Genomic DNA, 17,301 nt, shown 5'->3' with positions numbered 1-17,301 from the left:
CAGGGACAACATCAAGGGAAATTGTATCATACACACTACATTGCGGGTACGTGCACTCGAGGTAATTTTTTAAGCATTTACATTTAACTTGGGAATCACTCCATTATATTGCTTTTATTGCACAAATCGGAGTGGTATTAAAACATATTTCACAGGACACCATGAAACATGGAAAATCTTTCAGTTTTTTGAGAACTGTGGAATACGCATTTCAACAGCCCCTAAACCACTCTGCAGACGTTTTCCATCGTGAGGGCTACTGAGATTATGCAACATAGAACATGGAAAACCAAATTATATGGCAATGTTACCTAAATTATGCATAAAAAATGCTAATTATGTGGTAAATTCTATGGCAGCATTACTTTTAATGAGCAAAAATCAAAGTTTTGTGAAACCAGCAAATTTGTAATATTAGGGAAATACTTGTAAATGAAGGAAATCCTTACACTCTAAAATCTAAGAGATTTAGGCCCATATTTATACTTTGTTAGCGCCGCGTTTGCACCGCTTTTTGACGCAAACGTGACGCAAACTTACAAAATACAATTGTATTTTGTAAGTTTGTGCCGCTTTTGAGTCAAAAAGTGATGCAAATGCGGCGCAAAAAACATATAAATATGGGCCTTAAAATGGCAGGATAGGACAGTGCTGGGCATAAAGACCAACCAGAGACACAAGGTAAATACCACAAGGGGCAATGTGGGCAAAATTGTCACGTTGTGTAGTTCAGCTAATTATGTGCCAGCATTACACTGCGCTGTCTGCAGGGCAAAATGGCTTATGTCCTATTAAATGGCACGGAAATGTTAGTCACACTGCCCAGTTACATGTTGCGCAGCTCGGTCCAGCTCTGTCACATTTCTACATTCCATTTGTGAAGTGCAGCACCAGTCCAGGTCCACCTTTGTATACTGCCACATGTAGTGGAATGTACAACATGATTCACCAGAACTAAAACTCCTGCAATGCAAAGTGAAAAATATAGGTGGTCATTTTTAACACGGCGGGATTTCCCACCGTGTTCGGGCAGGCGGTCTTTCCATCGACCGCCAGCGTCCTGGAAAACCCGCCGGCCGTATAATGTTTTCCCCGCCAGGCCGCAACATTGAGGGCGGCTCCATGAGGAGCCGCCGCCAATGTTGGTGTGCAGCGGGTGCAGCAGCACCCGTCGCGCATGTCACTGCCCATAAATCGGGAAGTGACATGTGCGACAGCGGCCTGCACGGGGGCCCGTGCACTGCTCATGCAAAGTGCATGGGCAGTGCAGGGGCACCCCCTCCGGCAGCCTTTTTCCTGGCGGGATATCCCGCCAGGAAAAGGCTGGCGGCATTTGAAACATTATCCGCAGGGTAGCGCAGCTACCCTGGCGGATGGTGTTTCAACCCGCCGCCAGGCTGCCTGGCGGTGGGTGACAGCTGCCGCTGGTGGCCGTCATTCATGTCATAATGTCACTGCCAGCATGGCGGGCCGAACCGCCATGTTCAAAATGACCGCCATAAACTGGAACAACACATCATGCATGGACACTTGAACACTGCACAACCTGATGGTGACAATGCAGACCACCTTTCATGATGAGGCCACAGTGTCTTTTTTGGGCCCATGTACACAAATCTGGACTGTAAAGCAATGGAATGAAATGGGCTTGTCAGAAGAGAAAGAACTCACTTGAGAGAAGTGTCAGGTGTGGGTTATGTGAAGTATCAGTACATAGAAACATGGCAAAATCCATGTGTATATTAACTGGCATGATACTACATAGCATGCAGTTGTCCATACATGCGGGTTGAGACCACACAGGTGTCAGCTGCCATAGTAGGGACCACCAGAGCTCATGCCATGTACTAAATTATACCGGGTTGGGGTGATGCACACCAGAGGACCATGTGTGTTGAAAAAGAAGATGGTGTGTGGTCCTAGTGGGCCCCTGGTAGTTCAGTGCATTGTAAGGACTGGCTGAGTAGGTTGAACTGCCATTGTGTCTGAATGGGTAAACATTGCATAGCAAGGAGGTCTCACAATGGAAATGTGTCCTACAAGGTAGCCTGACCAATACACATGCATTGCTGTGTCTGGCAGCGTCATACTTGTGTTGCAGCTGAGAAGGGATGACAGAGAAGAGCCCACTGTGGTACAACATCCTACATGTGGTGTGGACCTGGGTGAAGATGTGGTATGCAGCAGGAGGTAGCCTGAAGGAAAATTGTTTCACCATGTCATATGTGTTTAAGTTGGAGGATGTGAAACAGGGATCTGCCGAGGTACAGGAAAAACTAGTCTGCTACCACAAATGTCAGAGTCAGCGATGGTTGGAGATGGAGGTGGGTGTGCCCAGTTATGATGCCTGGGTATGTACATGTCACCAATTCTATCACAACTACCATGTGGGGTGCAGCTTGACCCATAGCCCTAAATAACAGCCAGCCATATCAGCCCATTGTATATGGGCACACATATTGTTGGTGTTGTAGACACATGAGAGTCAATGTGTGATCTGGGTTCCATCACTGTGTGGCATTAGGTTGAATCCCTCGCACAAAATGAGGAGTGATGGAGGAGGCATGTACATGTATAAGTGAGCTGGCCTGAGTCAAAGAATGTATGATGATCTGCAGATACCCACATCTGGCAATTATCAACTGGGGTGAGTGTCAGTGCTAGCAATATACCTAATGTGACTGGACACATCCCCTCAGAGTTGGGCCACCATTCCCCCGTCCACAAATTTGAAGCCAAATTTGTATGCAATTAAATCACATTAGTATACACATATATGAAATAAACGGTAAGTACATGACCTCATACATTCCTACAGTGTGGCAAGCTTGGTAGGAGTGTAGGATATGTGTGATAAACTCACCCCTTGGCCACATGAATGCACAATATGCATGCAACATAGCACAACAAGGCTGACTGCTGTAGTGTTCAGTGTGAAAGCCATATGGCAGGATCATAACTAATTCATGACCAGACTGACATCACCTGAACAGGAGCTGCTGGCTGAATACTGACCACAGGGAATGCTGGCACCTAGGGGACTAGGTGCAATGTGCACAATAGTGGTGTCAAACTGTCAAAGCGCAATCGGTATAGGCATCATGAAAATATGCAAATAGCCATAGCAGATGTGGGCCTTACCTCTTATCATACGTGCAGGAATGATAGGCCCAGTGAGAAGTGCAACTGTTTTGCAATATGTGTCATGCCACAAAAAGACAGCCTTGTCACACAGTGTTTGTATGAACTATGTAGAGATACTGCCTTCCGTGAGGCTACTACAGTGCAACAATTCCTCTGTGTAACAGACGTCCTGTGAATCAATGTTGAACTTAAAGTTAAATAGTAGCAAGTCAGATTGTCAACAAGATTACTCATGTCAACATCCAACAAAGATCATCATGAACATATCTCTGTCTCCTTGCAGAGGATGTACCTACACCTCCTAACAAGCTGCATGTCCTGGATGAGGATTCTTCTGAGGATCACAGCCTGCCAACCCTTGACCAAGACACCTTCTGGCAAATTCTGGCCTGCTTTGATACATGATCTCCAGATGTGGGAAGGGGCGACAGCAGTGTGGGGTCTCCAGAGGATACACCCATCACCCAACAAACACCCAGTGCCAGCCCACCCCGGTTATAGACTCCAAATAAGGACACCTCAGTGGCTATAAGAGGCACCTTCCACTCTGTGGCCTCGAACAGCACCATGGCTGACATTTCTGTTGTGATGAGGCAAAGGCATTAACAACTTCCCTGCCAAAGTGGCACCAGCAAGATTGCCAAACAGCTGGGGGCTATCAGCAACATTCTTTAGTCCATGGAGTGGATACAGGACACATGCACAGCAATAATGGGTGCCTACTACCGCAATGTTGGTGCTGTGCTGGCAAACCAGCTGGCCCTTCTAAGTGCAGTGATGCCTCTCTTGTAGGCACAGATAAATGCTGCTGGGAACAGGGTATCCACATCTTCAGCCCTGATGTGTGTTTGCCTCTGTCGTCTCTGGCACCAACCACACCTTCCTCACAGTATGCACCACCCATCAGAGGAGGAAAATGCGAACTTCACCTCTTTCCACTTAAAAAGTGCCCTGAAGCAATTCTCTGTTCCAAATGCTCAGTTTCCCCTTTGCCCTGTGCTGATGACCATGTCAGTGTATTTCCCAAGTGGTACTCCCCTCAATTTGCTGTCCCACCTGTTGATCACACTCAATTGTGGACTGTTGATGTGGCTTATCTTTCCTACTGGGAATTTGTTCCTCCTCCTCCTCACTGAAAAACTCCTATCCTCCATATGTCCCATTCAATGTATCCCCCATTGACGCTGTCTGGATAACCTATGGGTTACAAGCAATGTTAGGGTTGTCTCCACAAGGATTGCCTGCTCCTTGGTTCACATGTCAATAAAAGCACTTACCAGAACCAGCATGTTGTTTTTCTGTTCATGATCAGACAGAGTAAACCATGGTGGATGTGGTGCCCATAAAGACACAACCTATTTACGAAAGGGAATTGTGTTCAATAGACTTATGCCAACATCTGCCCAGGCCAAGGACAATAGTATATATGAACCTTATGTACATCTAAACTTGCAAGTAGTTACCCAAAGTCACATGTATGAAGTACTACAATTAGCAATCTAAGACTGAATGAAGTTACTGCCCAGGTGGGGACACTTCCATGGATTTTAGCTAGGAAACAACACTGCTGTGACAAGCAAATGATGCAAGGGAGAGTGGGTAAGTGGCTGGCATCAGTGTGTGAGCCAAAACTCTGCAGAATACTAAAAATTGTTTGACATGATCAACCAACTAAAGCATGTAGCCCGACTCACACATACACAGCAACAGTATGGAGATACATGTTTCGCCCTGTGTGTCCATTCAAAGCAGGGGTGCCATTTACATCATCCAATCATGTGTGAGGATCTCTTAAATCAATCTATTGCAAACCTCACAGGAATTGTTCCATAGGCATTCCAGCTGGTCATACATATAAACAAACACTGCATGGAAAATCCACAGCATGTGCCAAACATAACCTAACAATGTGTGCTAGCTCCTACACAATTAATCATAAAGCAGTTTTTAAAGTATCTAACGGATTTTAATAATATCTAATACAATATTTTCAATCTAAACCAAACTACTCTAACTTATCTTACCTATCCTAACTTAAATAATCCTAAACTCTCCTAACCTGTCTAACCTACACTAATGTATCTTAACGCTACCTTAACATACTTACACTTAACTTATCTGATCCTACACATACTAGACAGCTTACACATCAAACCCTCACCCCCATAAGACACATTCACACAGCAACAACATAAACTACTCTTATACATAAACTGACTATACATTTAAATTTGAACAAATTGATTTAAATTGTTAGACCTGACAGTATTGGGTGGTCATCCCCCAACTTTTTGCCTGCCTCTCTCCATTTTTCTGACCCTGTTGTTGCTGGTTTAAGGATTCTGTACATTTTACCACTGCTGACCGCTGCTAAAGTATGTTCTTTCTCCCCTAAACATGGTAACGTTGGTCCCTACCCAACTGCCATATTTAAATATTTACTTGTAAGTCCCAAGTAAAGTGCATTAGAGGTGCCCGGGGCTTGTAAATTAAATGCTACTAGTAGGCCTGCAGCACTGATTGTGCCACCCACATAAGTAGCCCCTTAACAATGTCTCAGGCCTACCATTGCAAGGCCTGTGTGTGCAGTTTCACTGCCACTTCGACATGGCATTTAAAACTACTTACCAAGACTTAAACACCCCTTTTTCTATATATACATTGCCCCTAAGGTAGGCCATAGGTAACCCATTGGCATGGTGCTATGTAGATAAAAGACAGGGCATGTACTTGTGTGTTTCACATGTCCTGGTAGAGAAAAACTCATAAATTAATTTTCAACTGCTGTGTGATCTGCTCCTCTCATAGATTAGCATTAGAACTGCAGGTGACTGGACAGTATGCTGTGGGGTGAAGGATGTGTGATGGGTGGGTGTCTTGGTACGTTTGTGTGTTTTTGAAGGAGGGGGGTGGACACAGTGGGAGAGGACAGGCAGCTAGTGTAGATGTATGTTGTGTGGGTGTCTGCACGTCTGGTGAGTGTGCTACATGTGTCAACTACAGTAGTTGTGGTGACTGCAGATGTGGTGTATGGGGTGCATGTATTGATGGCTGCTATTGTGGTGAGTGCAGTAAGAGGAGCAGCAACAGTGACTGAAGGTGCAGTGCATGAGGGTGTGGATGTAGAGGGGACAGACAGGGAGGCGGAAGAGGTGGGCACACTGGGGGAAGTGGATGTTGTTGTGTGTGCATGTGTCTGTTGGCTGTGTGAATGCTTGTGGGGGGAGGTGTGGTGATTGTGTTTAGAAGTGTGCTTATTGTGTGTTGGTGTGCTTGACTGCATGTCTGACTGTGTGCTTTGGACAGGTGAAGGGAGTGGGGTGCTGGAAAGGATAGAGGAGGTTGGAGGGGGGACGGAATGGCCAGGGAAACTGGCTCCCATCCAAGAGAAGGCCAGAGCCTGAAAAGATCTCTGTAGGGCAGACACGTCACAGTGAATGCCATCCAGATAGGCATTTGTCTGCTGCACCTCTGATGCTAGCCCCTGGATGGCATTGACAATGGTTGTCTGCCCTACAGAGATGGTTCTCAGGAGGTCAATAGCCTCCTCTGTGAGGGCAGCAGGGCTGAATGGGGCAGGGGAGGAGGTGCCTGGGGCGAAGGAGATGCCCACCTTTCAGGGTGAGCGGGCACAGGCAACTCGGTGGTGAGCAGAAGGGAGGACAGTGATGGAATGGGGGTGGCGGAAGATGTCATTGTAGTGGTGTGGCCACTAGGGTCAGCCACCGTCGGGGAGCCCCCATCGGAGGAGGTCTCGGAGTCACTACCTCCAGTGGTAGTTGCCTGCCCCGTGGAACTCCCCTCGCCCTCCCACCCACTGGTCCCCTGGGCACCGGATGTCTCTGCCGCCGAGGATTCATGGGCCGCTGCATCCCCACTTGCCAGAGCCTCAGCTCCCTCGCCAGATGTTGCTGCTGTACCAAACCAACACAAGAGAACAGGGATGGGGAGACAAAACAGGAGAGACACTTGTAAATAGCTGAATGGAGGTACATAATGGCCAGACATACACCCACCCAGAAGACACACCAAACAGGCAGCACCATTCACTATGCCCATGGCCATGCCCCTGACTACTGACCAGAATACTGCTTTACACCCATCCCCTGGACTACCTAAGGAGGCGACGTGTGGGAGACCTGACAAAGACACCCATACACCCTTTGGGGACCTTAATGTTCATGGACACCAGTCAGAGTCCCTGCCTCTAAGCAGCATGAACCCTAATGCACACACTGACATCCTTCCAGATGACGTTTGTGACATAAGTACTCACTCTCTTGTGACTGCTGTGCAGCCTTCAAGCGCCCATCTAGGTCTGGGTACGCCACCGCTAGGATACGTCGCATGAGGGGGGTCAGTGCCCGACGGGCACCCCTTCCACATTGGGAGGACTTCCCCAGCTGGGCTTCACAGATCCTACGTGCCCAGTGCCGCAGGTCCTCCCACCTCTTTCTGCAGTAGGTGCTCTGCCGGTTGTAGACCCCCAGGGTCCTCACCTCCTTGGCAATGGCATGCCAAAGTGCCCTCTTCTGGTGGGCACTGACCTAAAAGGGTGACACAGATATGAAACACAGAGGTCAGGCACTTGCAAGATAGGTACAGCTGGCTAATTGTCCACTATGGGGCGGACAGTACTCTCAGACTTACAGGCCATATGCACACAGCGTGCCATGCACCACAGCCCATGCAGGCTCAGAGGTGCACACATATGTCATTCAACACCATCCATTACACCCAAACAGTGCCCCCCAAACCCAGACTCACCTGTACCTCTGGCCGTCCGTACAGTTTTGCGTACAATGGCAGGACCCCGTCCACTAGCCTTTCCATTTCCTCCTGGGTGAAGGCCGGGGCCCATTCCCCTGCAACACGAGCCACATCCATTGGCAGAGGCAGGCCACAGCAGTACACACAGTGGAGTACCTGTCTGCACAAGATCAGGGAGTCAAGTGAATAATAGATGATGAAATAGCTTATGTACTGCGACGGTGTGCACCGTCACCACCAGCAGCAATCATGATGCGCCAGGATTCCCCATTGGCATCCATGTTAACAAATGATGGTGCGAAAGGTGGTAAACACCGCCTTACGCTGTGACGTCAACCGCTAGGGGTATGAGGTCACTTTCACAACGAAAGACCTGGATTACAGTGGGCAGACCAGTAACTATGCATCTATAAATAAAAATGTGCACAATGCAGGCCCCACTAGCCACATGAAGCACCTATGCATGTGACCATTCCGTAATATACCACACATGAAAAACACTGTTCCCTCATTGAGGTGTAGATGTAGATCTGTCAAGAAGTAGTTAACGTTGAGTCACTACAATGAAATATGCAGTGCACAATTGATGACAATGTGTGCCTATGTATGTGTGTTCATCACATCTTTTTGATACCCCTCCAAGGTACCGACCCTTGTGGCGAGGAAGGGCACAATCGGTGTACAGACCACTTGTGGATATAAGGACCATGGTGGAGCGTTAGATCATAATCAATTACAGACTCACACGTGCAACAATTCAGGAACTTTGTGCTTTACTGGATCCTGCACTAACTCCGGGAAATCGTAATCAGCATGCCATCCCTACTGAAGTGCAGGTGCTCTCCACACTCCATTTCCTGGCCACGGGCTCATTTCAAGTGACAGTGGGCATGGGTGCTGGATTTTTACAGCCAATGTTCAGCATGGTACTGACAAGATTTCTAAATGAATTTGCACGACACCTGCAGTCCTATGTGAGGTTTCCCCAAAGTACTGACCTCCCTGCCATCAAGTCTGAATTCTATGCCTTTGCCAACATACCCCATGTGATAGGTGCCATCAATGGCACCCACATACCGATCATCCCCCCAAGAGTCAGTGAACAGGTGTACAGAAACAGAAATAACTTTCACTCCATGAACATCCAATTGGTATGTACTGCAGATCAGTACATCTCACATGTGAATGCCATGTTCCCAGGATCAGTCCATGATTCCTTTGTGTTGAGGAACAGTAGTGTGCCACAGAGGATGGAACAACTCCAGGAGGACAGAGGGTGGATCATGGGTAAATGTGTCTGTCACTAACTGACACATAGCAGGCAGCCAGGCTGTCTGACTAAGGGGCTTAACAATGACTGTTCTGTATTGCACCTTTTTCTAGGTGATTCTGGCTAACCAAACTTGCGTTGGCTCCTGACACCAGTGAGGAATCCTAGGACGGATGCAGAGAGGAATTACAATGAGGCCCATGGAAGTACTAGGAGGGTTATAGAGTGCACAATAGGTCTCCTGAAGGCTAAGTTTCGTTTTCTACATATCTCTGGTGGTTTCCTAGCCTATGGGCCTGAAAAGGTGTGTAGAATAGTTGTGACCTGCTGCATGCTGCACAACGTGGCAGTGAGACATTCTATCCCCCTTTTGGAGGTGGAGGGTGCTGTATGTCCTGAACAGCTACCTCAGAGAGGGGAGGAGAGTGATGTTGATGATGAGGAAGGGGAAGATGTCAATTCCAGGACCCAACTGAAACAACACTACTTCCAGGAACTGTGTGGACTTTGGGCTGACATTGGGGTTTGTGACACATACTGTCAGTGTGCTCATATGGGGGGTTGATAATGATAGGTGAAACATGGTCCAGTTCTGCATGGTACAGATTGATATTTTCTGCATTTTCTTAGGGCCCACATTTAGGCACAGAGGACTCCCTTCGTGCAAAGATTTGACAATAAAGTAGTTATCAGCCAGATTCATCCATACTTCACTTTGTTCACAATTTAACACAGGGGACAGTGTTACAGGTGTGATATGTGTTTTATTCGTTGCAGGGAGTGAATAGTGCTATTTACAGTGATGGCAAGTCATAATGAGTGGGCATCCTCAGAGCCAACATGGTGGCAGTCTTGTTGATAGTATTGATGCGTCGTATGTTCTTACATTAGTTCATATTGCCTCTCAGCAATGTGTGGTGGCTGATTGAGTGGGATGGTTACTGTGCAGATTGTTGCTAAGTTACTTCTTGAAGGGGACCTTGTTCTTTGCTGGGTTTCCAGTGCCATATCTTGGCCTGGGGGTCCGTTTGGGCGCCTTCTGTTGATCTTCAGGGGATGACATGGTAGGCCCTTGGGTTTCCTGTGAGGGAAGATCCTAGGATGATTCTGCTGATGGTGTAATCTCATGCTGGGTGACCGTTGCTGTAGTGGGGGCCTCCTGTCTGTGTGGGTCTCAGACTGGGTTTGTACCAGCTGCAGCAGTGCTCCTGCTATGGTGGCCTTTGTGGCGTTGTGCTGTTTTCACTGCTCCATGGCCTGTTGGTGGTGTTCCTGCTGCATCGTCTGACTGTGCTCCAGGGTGGACACTATCTGTGCCAACCTGTCATGGGTATGCTGGTAGGCCCCCAATACCTCTGATATCACGTCCTGGGCTGCTGCATCCATCCTGTGGCCTCACCTCTGGCACACTGCCATCCTTGCACTTGCCCTAGCTTCCTGTGTCCCCTGCACAGGTCTGGCAGGACCACTTGTACTGGGGCCCTCACCTTCTTGCATGTTAGGAGTGGGAGACTGTGGCCTCTGTACCTGTGTTCCACCAGTCTGTGGCTTGGATACACTGGCGTGGGGACGCTGGTCTTGACTGGGTGGTAGGGGTGACTGTGGTTTCCTGGGTGGGGCTGCTGCATGGTGACAGTCCAGGACTGTGTGAGTCACCTGCCTTCTCATTAGTGTCCAGGGATACTTCACCAGTGTCATGTGAGGTGCCTCTGTCGCCCTGGGGGCGCACTGGCACTCCTTGTCCCGTCCATTAGGGTGACATGGGTGGTGGTGCCTGTTTGGGGACATAGACATGTCTGTTACAGCGGCATGAACGTTGAGGTGAACAGGACTGGGATATTTTGTGCTGGGTTTATTTTCAGTGGCCTTACAGGGTGCCTTAATGAGGTTGACACTGCATTTAGCTTCGACTGTGCGGTTTGCATTGTTGTGGTTACTTGCAGGGGTAGGTGGCTGTGCACAAGGGGAGGGTTGTGGGCTGTTAGTGAATTTGTGGTCATGCAGGGGGGTGGATTTAGTGGCTGTTGCCTGGGTGGGGTGTTGGTCCTGGTGGGTGTGGGTGGGGTGGGGTATGCATTACAAGTATGGTGTATATGGGGTATATGTTGATGACTTACCTGAGTCCATTCCTCCACTGAGTCCAGTGAGTCCCTCAGGGTGCAGGATGGCCAGTACCTTTTCCTCCCAGTCTGTATTCTGGTGGTGTTGGTGGTGGTCCTCCCCAAGTCTTTTGGACTGCAATGTGGTGCCTTGATACCATGCCCCTGACCTTCCCCTGCAGGTCCTTTTATCTCTTCCGGATGTCATCCCGGGTGCATGGATGGTGTCCCACTTCATTGACCCTGTTCACAATGGTCTGCCATAGCTCCATCTTCCTTGCGATGGGTGCGTGCTGCACCTCGGCCCTGAATAGTTGTGGCTCCACCTTCAGGATCTCGTCCACCATGGTCCTTAACTCCCTTTCTGTGAAGCGTGAATGTTTGGGGGGTGACATGATGAGTGTGGTGAATGGTGTCGGGCTGGGAATGGGGTGAGGGTTCTCTCCTGTGGGTCGGTGTGCGTCTCGTGTATGGTGGCATTCGGTGTCTGCCTCTGGTGCTCTCCATCTTCTTGGCCTGGTTTTGTTGCAAAGGATTGTGGGGTATGTCTATGGGTGTTTTATGGGTTATGGATGTGTATCAGGTGTGTGGGTTGCACGCTTATCCAATGTGTGCACTTCTTGCTGTTAAGTCCACTTGCTGCCCGTGGCGGGCAGAACCGCAAATGGTCGTCTGGCCTCCACTGTCCACCAAGGTGATTTGTGCATCAATATTTGGAGGGCGGGATGTGGGTGTGTTCGGCGATGGCGGGGTGGGGTAGGGAGGTCTGGGATTCCCACCAACAGGGTCATGGTGGGGAGTGGTGGTCTGGTGATTTTTGGCGGGGTTTGGATTTTGTTCATTATATGACGGGTTTCCATTCCCTGCCAACGGCAGACTTCTGTTCACCGCTGCCATGGTGGTCGCGGTGTGTCCCACCGTGTTCATTATGACCGCCTATGTCTGGTGCAGGCATAATGTTGCGGAAGGGGTTACAAGTGGTGCAATGCAAGAATTGCACCACTTTGCAAATATGGTGAAGCATTTTTGGCCTTCCACATCACATTAGCATAAAAAAAAATGATGGTAATGTGGAGTTGGAATGGCACTAGGCTCTCCTAAATCTGGGCCTAAGTCTGTAGTGAGGTTTTTTCCATTTCTAGTTCCGAACATTGACAGGATGGTTAGGTCTATTTTCCTTTTCTCTCAAAGTGCTTACTCATAATGCATTTATAGTTGCCAGGTTTATTGTAATGTAATCTATTTAGACCTACCAGATCATGCAGTTCTCTGATTTCAACAAGTTCATAACCATGCCTCAAGGCTGACATTGAGCATTACATTGGGAAATTAAGGGCCAGATGTAGCAAGGCTTTTACACCTCGCAAACAGCGAAAATCGCTGTTTGCGAGGCACAAAACCCACATCGCGATTCCCATTCCCATTTTGGAATTCGGTAACCTGGGTACCGACTCGCAAAATGGGACAGCGAGTCAAAAATAGGAAGGGGTGTTCCCCTTCCTATTTGCGAGTCGCAGCGCGATGTAAGATTGCTTTGTGATTGCAAACGTGGTCGCAAAGCAATCGCAGTTACCACCAGTGTCACACTGGTGGTAACCCATTCGCAAAAGGGAATGGGCCCCCATGGGACCCCTTCCCCTTTGTGAATGGCCTTGAAAACATTTTTTCAGAGCAGGCAGTGGTCTCTGGACCACTGCCTGCTCTGAAAAAATGAAACTGGCACGTTTCATTTTTCGTTTGTAATGCATCTCGTTTTCCTTTCTGGAAAACGTGCAGCATTACAAAAAAAAACGGCTTTATTTAAAAGCAGTCACAGACATGGTGGTCTGCTGTCTCCAGCAGGCCACCATCCCTGGGGTCACAAATTGTGACCCACCTCATCAATATTAATGAGGTGGGCCTTTGCAACCCCTTGCGACTCGCATATGGTGTCAGGGACACCATCCTGCATCCGGCATTGCGACTCGCAATTTGCGAGTCGCAATCCCAGAGTTTCCTACATCTGGCCCTAAATCTCTCATTTCTGGCCTTCCTTCACTGGCTCCCAGCTATGGAGCGTATTGTTTTAAAATATTTATGTCTGGTGCATACAGTGTAGAACTCAACAAGACATACTGTCCATAAAGGCTGATTTGAAGAGTATCACTCAACACACTGATGCACAGCCAGTTATAAACTGCTACGAGAAGCCCCTGAAATGCATTGTGTATCATGGGTGGCCGATCCTTTTCAATTTCTCCTGCCAAAAGATGGATACGTCTCCCTGTACATCTTAAGAAAAAAGTCAACCTTCTTAAGGTTAGAGAAGGTCTAAAGGCCTGGGTGTTTCTCAAATCTAGTTAGGCTTGGTTTGTGAACCTCAGCAAAGCCTCCATGCATGATTTCATTATTTTTTAAATTTTGAAGTGGTTTGTTCTGTTTATGCAACAAAGATTTGAGTGTCAGGATACTCCTGCTGGGGTGAAAGTTTGTGCTTTATAAATCCTATAACATAAACCTCAATATATGTTAAAGTAGCTAGCTCTAAAGCAATCTACACCATTAGCTAGAGGTTAAAGTATACTACAAGAGTAAAGAGAGATTTGTGTATAGTAAGAAGAATTTGAAAATCTAAAAATTACACTATAGTAATGAGCTTATATTTCAGGTGTGTGAAGAATATTTTTTGCTGAGATTTGGAACTGACTTTAATGTAAGCATTTACAATAATTTCATGGCATATAATGGTTATACCAAGGTGGAGGGTAAAGGTTTTCATAATCTGTGATCCTGTTCTATTTACACCATCCTTCTTTTCATTGTGTCTTTTCCAAATTATTTTGCATTGCTTTATCTAAGTTTGAGTTCCCAAACCCAGTGTGCACAAAAACGTGGATCTAGTGTTCTTATGAACTCCTGTAGTGTGTCCTTATATTGATGAGACCCTAATTTGGTTTTGCCAATCTATAGTCTGATGAAGGTAGTACCCTGCCTCCCCTTTGGTTAGCTCTACTTTTGTCACAGCAGTATATATTTTTGGGAATGAAGTATTGGCTTCCTCAATGGAATTACATTCAGTGACCTGTAGCAAACAGGGACCCTTTGTTTTTATTTGGTTATGTATGTGGATATCACTAAAATTATGTGCATTGTTTTTGGAGTAATGATCTAAAAAACTGAAAATCTGTAGAATTAAAGCTGACTACAATCAACTTCGGTGCACCTGTCATTAGGTTTTAACCTTCAATGATTACAAACTTCTTTTGAGTATAAGTGCCAGCTATAGGATGTCGACTATCCGCAGTAAAAGCAGTCAGGGCAGCTTTTTCACACGTTATAATCTTTTATCTTCCTTTGTTTCCGGGTCTAAAAACACAAGGGGGCATATTTAAGAAAAGTGGTGCTGCACACAGTGCAGCGCCACTTTCCTTGTGTCCCTTAGCACCCCGGTAATGCCACCATGTGTGCACCATATTAAGGATATGGTGCACCATGGAGGTAGTTAGGGGACTTGCATCAGAATTTTTGAAGCTAGTCAGGAGCTTTGCAGGATTAGAGTACACAATATTGACGCTAATGCTGCAAAGCTCATTGAGGCCCATTGTAATCATTGGTGTGCCTTCTTTTAATGCCTGCTCTGAGCAGGTTTTAAAAGTGCCCAAAAAAATTATTCAAAGAAATCTGTTAGATTTCTTTGTGCCATTTTTTTTGCCCTTCCCTAAAGGGGATAATGTAGTGCAAAGGGTTACAAAGTGGTGCAAAGTGGTGCAATGCATGAAAAATGACGTTAATGTGGCACGAGGAGGCACTAAGGGCTCTTAAATATGCCCCAAAGTTTCTCCCACAGCAGTTTATTTTCAGGTTGTTACTGCTTGATGTCACCTAGGGCCTGATTTAGATCCTGGGGAGGGGACTACTCTGTCAAACGTGATGGAGTATTCCATCTGCCAAGAACTAAATCAGGACCTTGGTCATCAGCCTCCATAATCCATTGTATGAACCAGGCAAAACTATACTACTAGAAATGCTTTATGAAGACAAATCTGTTCCAACCTGGTTGGCTGAGAATTTAGATTTAGTAAATGCCGTGACACTGACTGACATTGTGCTGACTACTAACCAATAAACACTGTAGTTAAAGGTTTGAATACCACTACTGCTTGTTGAAGAGCTGTATTGCGTGCAAGCTTCTCCTTTGCTTCCTGAACAGGAGCAACAAAATACCACTATCTTTAGGGCTACAAATCAGTCTGCCTTGCTGCTGTTTTGCCTTTGCTTGCTTGGAAGACGCTACTGTCCAAAGTTACAGCCAGATCTGGACATGGCACATTAAGAAGAATTTCCTTACCCTCAAAAGAGAGTGGAGAAGGACTGCTCAAAGGACCTTCTACCTTAGATTGCAGGTAAGCTGAGTGGTGACTCCTTCTGGGAAGCAGAATCCACCCTTTGCCAGTGTTTGATTGTGCAATTTAATTCATCACTTATAGAACCCTACTTTTGCGATGTCTACTATCACCAACCTGACGTGGTGCGAACCAATATTGTGGGTAAATGGCATGAGAGCAGAAATAAGTGACCTAGAGGCACACTTCGGCGTTCCCTCCCTGTTATACTTTTCATCCTTGGCGTGGTCTCCCTTAACTTTCTGCCTCTGTTCCCCAGGATGTTGATGTGTGCTGGACTCTGATTTTGTTGTTTTTGTTACTCTAGGCACCTTACCACTGATAACCAGTGCTAAAGTACAAGTGCTCCTTTACAAAATATGTATCTAATTGGCTTATCCATGATTGGCATATTTGTTGTACTAGTAAGTCCCTAGTAAAGTGCACTGGAGGTGCCAGGGCCTGTAAATCAAATGGTACTAATGGCCTGCAGCACTGATTGTGCCACCCACCTAAGTAGCTCTGTAATCATGTCTCAGACTCACCATTGTAGTGTCTGTGTTTGCAGTTTCAACTGTAAATTCGACTTGGCAAGTGTACCCACTTGCCAGGCCTAAACCTTCCCTTTTCTTACATGTCAGACACCCCTAAGGTAGGCCCTAGGTAGCCCCAATGGCAGGGAAAGGTGCAGTGTGTGGTTAAGGTAGGACATATAGTAGTGAAATATTGCTAAATTCGTTTTTCACTGTTGCAAGGCCTGTCCCTCTCATAGGTTAACATGGGGGCTACCTTTAAATCTGATGAAAGTGTAGATTCCCTTTGGGAGCGGATGGGCATGTGGAGTTTGGAGTCTCTGAGCTCACAATTTAAAAATACATGTTTTAGTAAAGTTGATTTTAAGATTATGGGGGTCATTACAACATTGGCGGCATAAGGTGCTTACCGCCGTGCAGAAGACCGCCAATACACGTCCGCAGCCGCGGTAGACCGCCACAGCTATTATGACACACATCACGGAATCCGCCGAAATTCAGACACCCACACAATACCGCCACACCAAAGGTCAGCGATAAACATGCGGAAACAAATCCTCCACGCCAACAGAAACATGCCCATGCGATTACGACCCACGAATCCACGCGGCGGTCTTTCAACCGCGGTATTCCATTGGCGGTACACACGCCGCGCTCAAAATACACACACATCTCCAAAACACCGCCACATTGGACAATTACATATACACACACCTGATACACATACACACACCACTCCCACACACCCAACACAATATAAAACACACACCCACATCACCCACAAACCCCTACGACCACAATTCACGAACGAAGGCCAGAGAGATAGCACAGAACAGACAACCCCATCACACAGAGGCATACAACATCATCACCCACGCAACATCCAAGCACAAAACACCACATACCACTACACTCACCACACTCATCAACACATACACCACCCCACACATCACACACACCACCCCATGTCACGCCGAAGACACCCCCGCTTCTCCGAGGAGGAGCTCAGGGTCATGGTGGAGGAAATCATCCGGGTAGAGCCACAGCTATTTGGCTCACAGGTACAGCACACATCAATAGCCAGGAAGATGGAGCTATGGCAAAGAATAGTGGACAGGGTCAAC

The sequence above is a fragment of the Pleurodeles waltl genome, chromosome 2_2 (genome assembly GCF_031143425.1).
Source record: "Pleurodeles waltl isolate 20211129_DDA chromosome 2_2, aPleWal1.hap1.20221129, whole genome shotgun sequence".
In the NCBI taxonomy this organism is placed as follows: Eukaryota; Metazoa; Chordata; class Amphibia; order Caudata; family Salamandridae; genus Pleurodeles; species Pleurodeles waltl.
Note: the sequence above shows the minus strand (reverse complement) of the source record.